Source organism: Pelophylax lessonae, assembly GCF_965119305.1.
Source record: "Pelophylax lessonae genome assembly, chromosome: 1".
NCBI classification, from domain to species: domain Eukaryota; kingdom Metazoa; phylum Chordata; class Amphibia; order Anura; family Ranidae; genus Pelophylax; species Pelophylax lessonae.
In genome coordinates this window covers 549,780,386-549,792,753 of record NC_138768.1, presented here as the reverse complement: position 1 = coordinate 549,792,753, position 12,368 = coordinate 549,780,386, and positions in this window count along the sequence as shown.

Here is a 12,368-nt window from a genome sequence, read left to right as displayed (position 1 = left end):
CACCATGTAATTGCCAAAAAATAATAAATATTTCAATATATACCATATTTATCGGTGTATAACACGCACTTTTCCCCCCTGAATATAGGGGGTAAAGGATGTGTGCGTGTTATACACCGATATAATGTTAAGAAGCCATGGTACATACTGCATAGCGGCGCAATTTAAAACGAGTGGATGTCATCAGTAACGGCCTAGAAAACCTGTGAGTCCCGGGCCACCCAGGACCAGCATTGCAGGTCTCCGGCAGCCTTCCTCTGCTCCAGGCGAACACATCACACCAGTCTAATTCTCGCGGCCATCGGAGCGTAACCACGGTAACACTCTGTACTGCTCGTGAGAGTTTGCTGACTGATGAGGTAGGAGAAAGTTACAGAGATTGTACCCGTCAGGTACAAGGAATTTAATGAAGTAAAAATGTGTGACAAAGACGGGAGTTTTGAACACAGGGAGACTGCCTGACAGGGGAAGGGGGAGCTAAGAGACACACACTAGCTGACAGCCCCCTTCCCTGCAAAGGCAGCAGTGTGCACTGATTTTAAAGGGGACTAGAGTATCAAAAGAAGTCTGCCGGGGGGGAGCAAAGAAACACTTCCTGATAGGGGGATGGACGCTAAGAGATACACACTAGCTGACAGTCATTTTAAATTATTTACCTTTTACAAGTGGTAATGATATTAATAAAAAAAAGTTCTGAGCCACCCTTATTTTGCTTCAAAGTTCTTTATTTGAAATTTAGTTTTTTTGTTTTTTTTTTTTTACCTGAAATTTCCCTCTCAAAATTGAGGTGCGTGTTATACGCCGATAAATACGGTATATAATTTGTATGACAATTTAAAACCGTTTTATTGATATTATTTTTACTATGTATTTCAAGGGCTGTTTTTCATTTATTTTTTTGAACATGTGATCAGCAGCAGGGGACTAGAATCTCCTCTTGCTTATGTTTCCCTGTAGACAGGCTGGGAAAGATCATGTGACAGATGTATATCGATTAGGAAAAAGGTACTTAAATAATTTTTTCAATTTAAAATACAGTGCCATCATCCACATACAGAAATAGAAGGGACAATGTAAATTAAACAGTGTGTGTTTAGTATCACTTTAAAATAATACTAAACTATATCCTTATTGTCCAAAAATAATTCCTATACATTCACTACCTAATGTCCTTGCGCTCTTTATTTCATTAAATTGTTTCTTACTGTTTTTTTTTTTCTCTAATAGTCTTCCAGGGCAGTAAGATAGGCTCCTCCCACCTGAAACAGGAAGCACAGTGGCCTACCATTATAAAAACTTGAGTCATACCTTCTGCCTCAGTTTTTGTTTCCTCTGGATCCACTAAGAGCTACACCGGTTTGTTATTTTACAGTCTCCTTGCCACGCTGCAGAAGGCTCCCTGACCAGCCTCCCCCTCAGCTCAAGGAGCCTTGGGCAGGAAGGTCAGGGCCAGCGCAATAGGGCAATGGTAGCCCTCGCTTGAAGTTTCACCCTTACTGAGGGGTATGCAACTATCCCCCCAGCTGTAAGATACCGAAGGGGTATCCCCCCCCTTCCCCCCCATCAAAAGGCCCCAGAAGGGAAAAATACCTGGCGGAGGTCAGCCTTGGGAAACACTCCCCAACAGACAGGTCCCTCCGGCGAAAGGTGCGGGACCGAAGCACAGTGTGAGGGGGTAAACTCGCTTTGTGGGAGATTGTCGGAAGCCTGCTTTTTTGGCACCCCCAGGTCTTCTCTCCCTCTCCACTTGCATAAGAGGCCATAAGCCAGCCGCAGTACAGTCTGCTCCTCATTAAGGAGCAAGATGGTGATGGAGGTGGAGCTTGCGTCACTTCCGGTGACGCACTTCCAGCCGCGTCCATCTTAAGAAGGGCGGAAGTTGGCAGGGAAGTCCCCAAGCAACGGACTTCCTCCCAGAGTTCAAGGGGCATACTTCCGCTGACGTTTCCTGGTGACACCACTAACCAGATAAACATAAAAAATATGGCAATCTTCTCAAAAAATTACCAGAAATCAAGGTGACTTTAAAAAGAGGGAATACAAGACTCATCGGAAGGATTTGCAGGTATGTCCACCAACCTGCACGGGGACGGGGCTGGAGCTGGGGCAGGAAGCAGTATAAAGATCCCTATGCTGGGTCTTTTTCATGGGACTTATGTCGGGAAGCCTCACCACCCTGCCCTGCAGAACCTGCTAGTCAGGAAAGCTCCAAGGTAAGCCAGAGCACGCTGAAGTTCCTCTGTCTTTACCTCACCACATACGTCTTTGATGGTGGTGCATGGCAACTGCCTGTCTCATGAGGCCTTCCCTTTCTGTCTTTTTGTAGGCAAAGGTCCCAGAAGAGAAAAAGGCAAAGACCAGCAGCAAAGCATGCGCTTCTTGCGGTCATAGGTTTCCTTCAGAATGGAAAAAAACACTATGCCAAAATTGCATCAACAAGATGGTGGCTAAGGAATCACAGGGGTTCCTTTTAGACATGCTTAGTACTTTTAATCTCTTTTTTAAAAGAATTATCAGTCCGTACGGCTATAAAGGAGCTGGAAATCCCAACAAGCTCCGGCCAGAGCAGCAGCCCATCTACCAGTAACCCCCCCCCCCCCATCCCTACTATCAGCAGGGACCAGGGGGTGTAAATGTTGGATTCAGATACCTCAAAATTCAGAATCCGCAATTAGCTTAGACTCAGAGGATGAAGATCCAAGGGCCAATGCTACACTCTTTCCCTCAGAGGACACAGACGATTTACTGAGAACCATAGCAGACACTCTGGACATCAAAGAGCAGAAGTTCGTGGAACTCTCCCTGCATGACTAAATGTATTCCAGCAGAAAAAAAAACCCAGGACTTCTCCAGTACGCGATACGCTGAAAACCCTGGTTAAGAAAGAGTGGCAAGAGCCAGAAAAGAAGCTCTTTACCCCGGCTGTGATTAAACGCAGATACCCTTTTACACCAGAAGACACCAAACCCTGGGCAAAATGCCCTGAGGTGGACGCCTCCCTGGCTAGAGTCCCAAACAAATCAGATTTGGTTTTCGATGACTCTGGTATCCTGGCTGATCCCATGGATAAAAAGATAGAAGCACTTTTGAGACTTGGGAGGCAGCAGCAGAAAACCTCAACTCAGCCATAGCTTCCACTTGCACGCCTAGGACCCTACTTGTTTTGTTAACTCGGTTGCAAGAGCTACTACAGGGTGATACCCCAAGGGAGGAGCTAGTGAAAACCATACCAAATTTAAACAGAGCAGCGACATTCCTAGCAGATGCATCAGCAGAGTCTGTAAGGACATTGGACAAAGCTACCGGCCTAATCAACTCAGCCAGGAGAGCTTTATGGCTGAAATCCTGGGGAGGGGACTTTGCATCTAAAAACAGATTATGTGGCATCCTCTTCGTAGGTGAACTACTATTTGGACCTGACTTGGAAATGGTCTTAGAACTGCAGCCAAGGACAAGGGGTTTCCTCGAGCCAGAAGAAAAAGCCCTTTTGTCAGTCGAGGAGATTTAATAAAGCAGGCCCGAAAAAGCGCTGGATCCAACAGGACCATAAAGGCAAGAGATTTTATTCTCAGGCCTACAGCCCCGAAGGGCAAAAAGCAATGACGGTCTCCAGGTGGGGGGCAGACTAGCGTTTTTCACTCACCAGTCGGGGAGTATCACAAAAATTTGGGTTTATTCTTCGCACAATAACAGAAGGCTATTTGATAGAACTCTCCTCCTGTCCCCCAGCCCGGTATCTGGTGAAGAAACTCCCATACTCCTCAGACCAATCACTAGATTTTCTGACTGCATTAGAGATCCTGATAGCACAAAAAGTGGTCTGCCAGGTGCCATCGGAAGAAGAAAAAACTGGAGTCTACTTGCATATATTTAAAAGAAGAAAACCATCAGGCAAATTTAAGGCTCATTATGAAACTAAAAAAACTCAACAAGAGCATAAGGTACAGAAGATTCAGGATGGAATTCATCTACTTGGTCAGAAATTTTCTCCCGGCGTGAGCATTGTCAACAGTAGATTTACAGAATGCATACCTACACATACAAATTGAAAGTGTTTAGGTTTGACCTCATATTATATGGTTTTGGTAAGTCTGAAGGAAAAAATCTAAAGAAAATTGTATAGTGTGTATGGCCCATTAGTTAGTCATGAGTACTGCTCTGTGCACACTACACGTCCCTTGTCCATCTCGGGAGGGAGCAAGAGAGGGTGGCTACATTCCTACATACAGTGGGACCATAGAGAATGAACAAAGCCACCCTTTTAACAGGAAGTCGAAACAGAACAGCAAACAAAAGGAATTTGGAGAAGTCTGAGAGAGAAGTTTCTTTTGAGTTAATGAGACATACTTGAGCAATTTTTTCTTTTTTTTTTTATTTAACCAGTGTTTAGTGTCACGTTTCATCTAGGAGGGGTACCAGAAAAAGCAGTTTTACTTGCCTGATCCTCTTTTCCCAGAGGCACCTCCTATATTGCAAGACTGGTTCCCCCCACCCTCTTCCCTATGCTCTGGTGATGAGATATTCCTGATGTTATCAATGGTGATTCAGGGCCCATAGCCTGCCACTTGGTGTGAGGACAATGAGGAACAGACCACTGCTGGAGCATAGGAATTGCATGCATTTAACCCTCACAATGCAGGAACAACCCTACTGAAAGGGTGGATTTTCACATTTTCCCAGTATTTGGTCTTTAAAGCAGAAGTACAGCCTAATACCTTAAATTATCCCCTGCAATCATTAATGTAAGCTGAGTTCAGCCTTATCTGTCAAAATGAAAAAAATCCCAATTTTTCTACCTTTTTTTTTTTTTTTTTTTGCAGTTTTCAGTGCTGTCACATGACTTAAATTCCTCTTCCTGCTGAGTCCAAGAGCAGCAAGTGGATGTGGTTACTGAAAGCCAGCGACATCGCTTCCAGTCGAGGGACACTGTTCCTGTGTAGTCAGTGGGCGTATACAGAATGGGAGGAGCTGAACATAGGTTCCCGCCCAGTGTTCTCTCATCAGTAAGGATGCATTGTATATCCTAATTCATGAGAAAATGAAGAAATTATTCACATGGGGGAGGGGGGGCACATTTACAGTATAGCTGTACTGGGCTATGAATGAAGACTCCCAAAGGGGAAGGAAGCTGGACATGCCGGGGGGGACTGTCAGTGTAGCTGGAAGTGCTCTGGGGTCTCTCCGCTCAGTCTCAAATGATCATAGTAGAGGAAACCTCCACTAGTGCGACTTGTCATGTGACTGTGTGCCCAAAGTCGCATTACAAATCACAGGCCATTGATTTCAAGGTATCCGTTCCCATCTATGCGGCTTTGAAATTGAGCGACTTTGAAAAGGTACCTGTACTACTTTGATGCAACTTTTGATGCGACTTTGATCCAGAGAGTGTGAAAATGAGGGTATATATTGCGCTCAACAACAATATTCACAAAAAGGTGCATATAAATAAATATAAACTTATATGAGAACAGTCCAACAGTGTTTAATAACATCTGTAGCAAATGGAAAGCCACAACAATAGATAAAAGCACAACCCAGCATAAATAAATAAGTAAAAGTCCTTTTAGTGCTTAAAAATCAAGGTGATTGTGTAGTTAATCCAGCAATGTTTAAAAGCATAGACTTGATAGAAGTGATATTAAAACCTTCACCTCCACACCTTCACCCAGTGTTCTTAACCACTTGCCGACCGCCGCAAGTAGATTTACTGCGGCGGTCAGCCCCTCACAGGCAAAGTGACGTAAATCGGCGGACCCGATGTCTGCCGCTCACTCTGCGATCGGCGGGGGAGAGGGAGAAAGTCAGGCAGCTTGTATAAACAAGCTGCCTGTCATTCTCCCCTGTGTAGAGACACCGATCATACGGTTCTACTATGTAGGACCGTTGATCAGTGTAACTACAGCTCAACAGACAGCCAATCACAGTTAGAATCACACCCCTAGGGACACACACAGCCCCTCCCTCTCAAATAAAGTTAACCCCTTCACTGCCAGTGTATTTTTACAGTAACAGTGCATATATATATATAGCACTGATTACTGTAGAAATGTCACTGGTAACCCCAAAAATGTCAGTCAAGGTTCCGATCTGTCCGCCGCAATGTCGCAGTACCGCAAAAAAAATCGCAGATCGCCGCCGTTACGCGTTAAAAAAAAAAACAACAAAAATCTTTCCCTTTGTTAGTAAACGCAATAACTTTTGCGCAAACCAATCAAAATACGCTTTTTGCAATTTTTTTTTACCAGACATAGGTAGCATAAAACAAATTGGCCGAAAATGTTAAAAAATTTTGATTTTTACTTTTTTTTGGGGGGGGAATTTCATATAAAAAAAATGTGAAAAATATTGTTATTTTTTCAAAATTGACGCTCTTTTTTTGTTTATAGCACGTGATCAAAAAATTGCACAGGTGATCAAATACCACCAAAAGAAAGCTCTGTTTGTGGGAAAAAAAGGACGTCAAATTAGTTTAGGTACAGCGTCGCACGACCGCGCAATTGTCCGTTAAAGTCACGCAGTGACGAATCGCAAAATACCCCCCTGGTCAGGAAGGGGGTAAAATCTTCCGGGGCTTAAGTGGTTAATAAATACTCCTTACCAGATATTGGTGGAACTCCGATTTAGAGGACTCCTCTGATGTCTCCAATCTACTTCCTTACCCTGGGTCCTCTAAATCGGAGTTCCACCAATATCTGGTCATACATCTTTACTGGTGAGAGGAAAGATATGTGGATGGCCTGGATTCATTGTGGTACCAATGCTTATTGTGACCCCCTATAATCAAGGGGTCATATCCCTCTGGTAAGGAGTATTTATTAAGAACACTGGGTGAAGGTGTGGAGGTGAAGGTTTTAATATCACTTCTATCAAGTCTATGCTTTTAAACATTGCTGGATTAACTACACAATCACCTTGATTTTTAAGCACTAAAAGGACTTTTACTTATTTATTTATTTATGCTGGGTTGTGCTTTTATCTATTGTTGTGGCTTTCCATTTGCTACTGTTATTAAACACTGTTGGACTGTTCTCATATAAGTTTATATTTATTTATATGCACCTTTTTGTGAATATTGTTGTTGAGCGCAATATATACCCTCATTTTCACATTTATCACGTTAACACGTTTTTTGTTTGCTGCTTGCAGTGTGGAAGGCATTCCCACATATTACATATTCACAGATTCATTTATTTAATTTTCTAATTTTGTATTCACGATTATTAGAAGGTTTTAGTACACTACCAATTTGTGTACAAACACCCACTTGCGCAGTTCTTTTTTGGTATAGCACCATTTCTTTTTTCATATTGATCCAGAGAGTGTTAAGTTGGATCAAAGCTGCACTCCAAAGTCGCACTCTAGCCTAGTGGCTACGTTTCCACTAGTGCGACTCCAAAGTTGTGCGATTTAGTGTGACTTCGAGTGCAGCTTTGATCCAACTTAACACACTCTGGATTAAAGTTGCATTAAAAGTGCAGGCACCTTTTCAAAGTCGCTGATTTTCAAAGTCGCAAAGATGGGAACGGGTGCTATATAAATCAGAGAGCTGACTTGTCATACGAATTTGTGTCCAAAGTCGCATGAGAAGTCACACTAGTGGAAAAAGAGCTTTAGTCTACGTTTCCACTATTGCAACCCCAAAGTTGTGCAACTTTGATCCAACTTTACACTCTCTGGATCAAAGTTGCATCAATGTAGTGCAGGTGGACATAACATACTTCAAAAGCCTGCCCTCTCTCTCTCTCTCTCTCTCTCTCAGGAGAAGCTGCTAGCCTAAAGGAGGCTATGAAGAAAAGAGATTGTGTTCTGTGAAGGAATGGGGGTGGGGCTGGGCAGGTCTAGGCATGCCTGTCTAAGACCGGCAACCTTTTCAGGAAGTGAAAGACAGCTTAGCAAATTCAGATAAAGGGAAATAGCGTTGTCGGTGAAGAACAGGAAAAAGCTGTTTGTCCTGCTTAGATAAGACTTTCTAAGCCACACAAGCAGCTAGCCAGAAAATGAATAACGATAAAGATATTTACCATACTATTATTAGGAAAAATTTTATTTTTGCCTGGAGTTACCCTTTAAAGTGCTTGTAAACTATTTTTTTTAAATTTAGGTAATATATGTGTTGTACTTATCTGCTCTGTGCAATGTTATTGCATGGAGCAGCCCCAAACACTCTCTGTTGGGCTCCCTGAAGCACTCTTGGCTCCACCTCTTTTCGGTGCCCCCATAGGAAGCAGCTTCCTATGGTGGCACACCTGCAGGCTCGCTCCAGAGCTGGGCCGTGTTCTGCTATAGACAAACAGTGTGGCTTGGTCTAGTCCCTTTCTCCCTCCTCACAGGATTTGATTGACAGCAGCAGGAGCCAATCACTCCAGCTGCTGCCCCTCTTGTAAGGAGAGAGTGTGGAGAGTGCCACTGCAGATGCGCACAGCACTGGATCAAAATAGGATTCGGGCAAGTGAGGGGGGGGGGGGGGGGACAACTGCTGGGACATTTTTTTTTTTTTTTTTAACCTTACTGCATGGAATGCATTAAGGTAAAACATGTCCTGACTTTTCAGCCACTAAGTTTTTCCACTGTGCACTTAATTTCCTGTGAAGAAGTTAGTGTTTTTTTTTTTGTTTTGTTTTTTCTTGGCTTAAAGGGGAAAATATTGCATGATCATAAAGCTGAAGCAGCTAAACAAGTGTCTAACTTACAGTACATGGAAAGCATCTATTCGGTGCGAAAGGTCCTACAAAAAGATGTCCACATGGTTTCTTTGGACTTACAGCATGTGTACCTGCACATTCCAATTCATTCATTTTATCAGCAGTTTCTCAGGTTGTGGTTCAGATGTCAGAAGGAAGGCATTCAGTATTGGCAAGTCCAAGCTCTACCATCTGTTCTTTTGCCAGCACCCAATATATTTACCAAAATATTGGCTAAGCCAGTGTCAGTTTCATCGTCTGTGCATTTTGGCTCTTTCTTATCTGGACAATATCCTCCTGTATGCTCAGTGCTGTGCTGTCTCTGGAGATACATTGGCACCTCCCAGAGTGGCAGGATCTTCTGGTTAAGGAACTATTCTAAGGAATTCTATTCCCTGGATGTATGTAGCTGTCTTCTTTTTTTATCTGGAGGTAATGAGGAAATTTGGTAGATCCAGTCACCTTATAAAGTAGTCTTCAGTGGCATAAGAAAGATCTTCAAGCCCATAAAAGTTCAGTGGTTAGATCGATCCAAGAAACAATTTATTTTATATACAATAAGTAAGGTCTACAGGCACATTCAATGAGCTCACCAGTGATGTCCTGGTCAGAAAGCCAGGGGCCACACTGGACCGAACCTGTATAGCAGCTACAGTGCCTTGCGAAAGTATTCGGCCCCCCTTGAACTTTGTGACCTTTTGCCACATTTCAGGCTTCAAACATAAAGATATAAAACTGTAATATTTTGTGAAGAATCAACAACAAGTGGGACACAATCATGAAGTGGAACGAAATTTATACGATATTTCAAACTTTGTTAACAAATAAAAAACTGAAAAATTGGGTGGGCAAAATTATTCAGCCCCTTTACTTTCAGTGCAGCAAACTCTCTCCAGAAGTTCAGTGAGGATCTCTGAATGATCCAATGTTGACCTAAATGACTAATGATGATAAATAGAATCCACCTGTGTGTAATCAAGTCTCCGTATAAATGCACCTGCACTGTGATAGTCTCAGAGGTCCGTTTAAAGAGCAGAGAGCATCATGAAGAATAAGGAACACACCAGGCAAGTCCGAGATACTGTTGTGGAGAAGTTTTTAAAGCCGGATTTGGATACAAAAAGATTTCCCAAGCTTTAAACATCCCAAGGAGCACTGCGCAAGCGATAATATTGAAATGGAAGGAGTATCAGACCACTGCAAATCTACGAAAACCTGGCCGTCCCTCTAAACTTTCAGCTCATACAAGGAGAAGACTGATCAGAGATGCAGCCAAGAGGCCCATGATCACTCTGTATGAACTGCAGAGATCTACTGCTGAGGTGGGAGACTCTGTCTATAGGACAACAATCAGTCATATACTGCAAAAATCTCGCCTTTATGGAAGAGTGGAAAGAAGAAAGGCATTTCTTGAAGATATCCATAAAAATTGTTGTTTAAAGATTGCCACAAGCCACCTGGGAGACACACCAAACATGTGGAAGAAGGTGCTCTGGTCAGATGAAACCAAAATCAAACTTTTTGGCAACAATGCAAAATGTTACGTTTGGCGTAAAAGCAACACAGCTCATCACCCTGAACACACCATCCCCATTGTCAAACATGATGGTGGCAGCATCATGGTTAGGGCCTGCTTTTCTTCAGCAGGGACAGGGAAGATGGTTAAAATTGATGGGAAGATGGATGGAGCCAAATACAGGACCATTCTGGAAAAAAAACCTGATGGAGTCTGCAAAAGACCTGAGACTGGGACGGAGATTTGTCTTCCATCAAGACAATGATCCAAAACGTAAAGCAAAATCTACAATGGAATGGTTCACAAATAAACATATCCAGGTGTTAGAATGGCCAAGTCAAAGTCCAGACCTGAATCCAATCGAGAATCTGTGGAAAGAACTGAAAACTGCTGTTCACAAACGCACTCCATCCAACCTCACTGAGCTCGAGCTGTTTTGCAAGGAGCAATGGGCAAAAATGTCAGTCTCTCGATGTGCAAAACTGATAGAGACATACCACAAGCGACTTACAGCTGTAATCGCAGCAAAAGGTGGCGCTACAAAGTATTAACTTAAGGGGGCTGAATAATTTTGCACGTACAATTTTTCAGTTTTTTATTTGTTAAAAAAATTTGAAATATCCAATAAATTTTGTTCCACTTCATGATTGTGTCCCACTTGTTGATTCTTCACAAAAAAATTACAGTTTTATATCTTTATGTTTGAAGCCTGAAATGTGGCAAAAGGTCGAAAAGTTCAAGGGGGCCGAATACTTTCGCAAGGCACTGTATATGGTCAAGTCACAACACCTTCATGAAGATTGAGTTGATTTGACCTTAGAAAGTTCTATGGGCAGTAGTCTCACTCTGAGGTGTGCTTTTCTTGAGTTTCATCTTACATATCTGTCCTAGAAAATGCTTGGGAAAAAACTTACCCGGCTCTGGTCTCAAAAAGGTTGAGAACTACTGCTTTAGAGCACTTGTGTTTTCAGATCTTCCCTGATGTCAAATTTGCATCTAAAGGCCCGTACACACGTACCGATCGTCGGCATACAAACGTCGGTGGACGAAGGATCTGCCGATTGTACGCGTGTTAGTATGGTGCCTCCGACAGATGTCTGCGCACAATCCGCGGACAAAAGTCTTTCTTGCAAACATGAAAATATTTGTATGCCGACACCAGAACGGACGATTGTTCGCCTGTCAGTACACAATTCGGCCGACAGACCGCAGATTTGCAAGACTGGGCATGCTCAGAAAATAGAAAACACAGGGAAAGTTAACCATTACATGACATCACTTCTGCAGTCGGCGGACAAAATTCTTGTGCTGTCCTTGTGCTGTCTTTGCACTTTTCAGCAGACACCGACATCCCGGGGAGAAAAGAGGAACATTTGTAAGCCGACCATCGGTACGTGTGTACGGGGCTTAAGCAAGATAATCATTACATTTCCAACTGGGGAAAATAGTGAAAAAACTGTTGAGGTAACCCTCATAATATGTTTTGTATGATTGCAGTCTGTTTTATGCCCATTTTCGACAGCGTTCTGTGCTGTATCAGTTATTGTACAGGCAAGATGATATTACATGTTCAGGAAATCTATGTATCTGCCAAATTACAGGCATTACGTCTCATCAAGCATGCCTCATTTCTACAAATAGGATGTTGAATTGCTCCACACCCTTAAGAAATAGGTCATGTGGAAAGAATAATACAGACATAACAGCTGTGCTCAAGCTATGGTTGTGTAATATAGTGCCAGTAGATGTCACTGCTGTTTTAATATAAGGGTTGAAACTGAGATTCTAAGTAAGCCTTCCGGTTAATGTAAGGCCCAGTTCACACAGAATTCAGTTTGCTAAATGTTAGTTTGTAGAGGTACAGTATATGTAACAAATGTTCAAATGACTTTTAGGAACCTTTTCATGTAGTGCTGCAATCCACCCTCTAGCTCCATATCTTAAACAGAGTCCTACGCAAATACCCTCGAGTATATGTAGACAGTATTTGTTTTGTCTAAGCTAGTAAGGGTGTTAACTCTTGTTGGGGAGATTTCTTTCTGGTCATTGAGGGATGTAGGAATTTAGATACATACTGCCATTTACAAGACACTGGCAAGCAGTAAAAATGGAACCCAGCCTCTGTCCCCTACCCAGCATGACTCACTTTTTTTGATGGTGCCCAGGAAGTT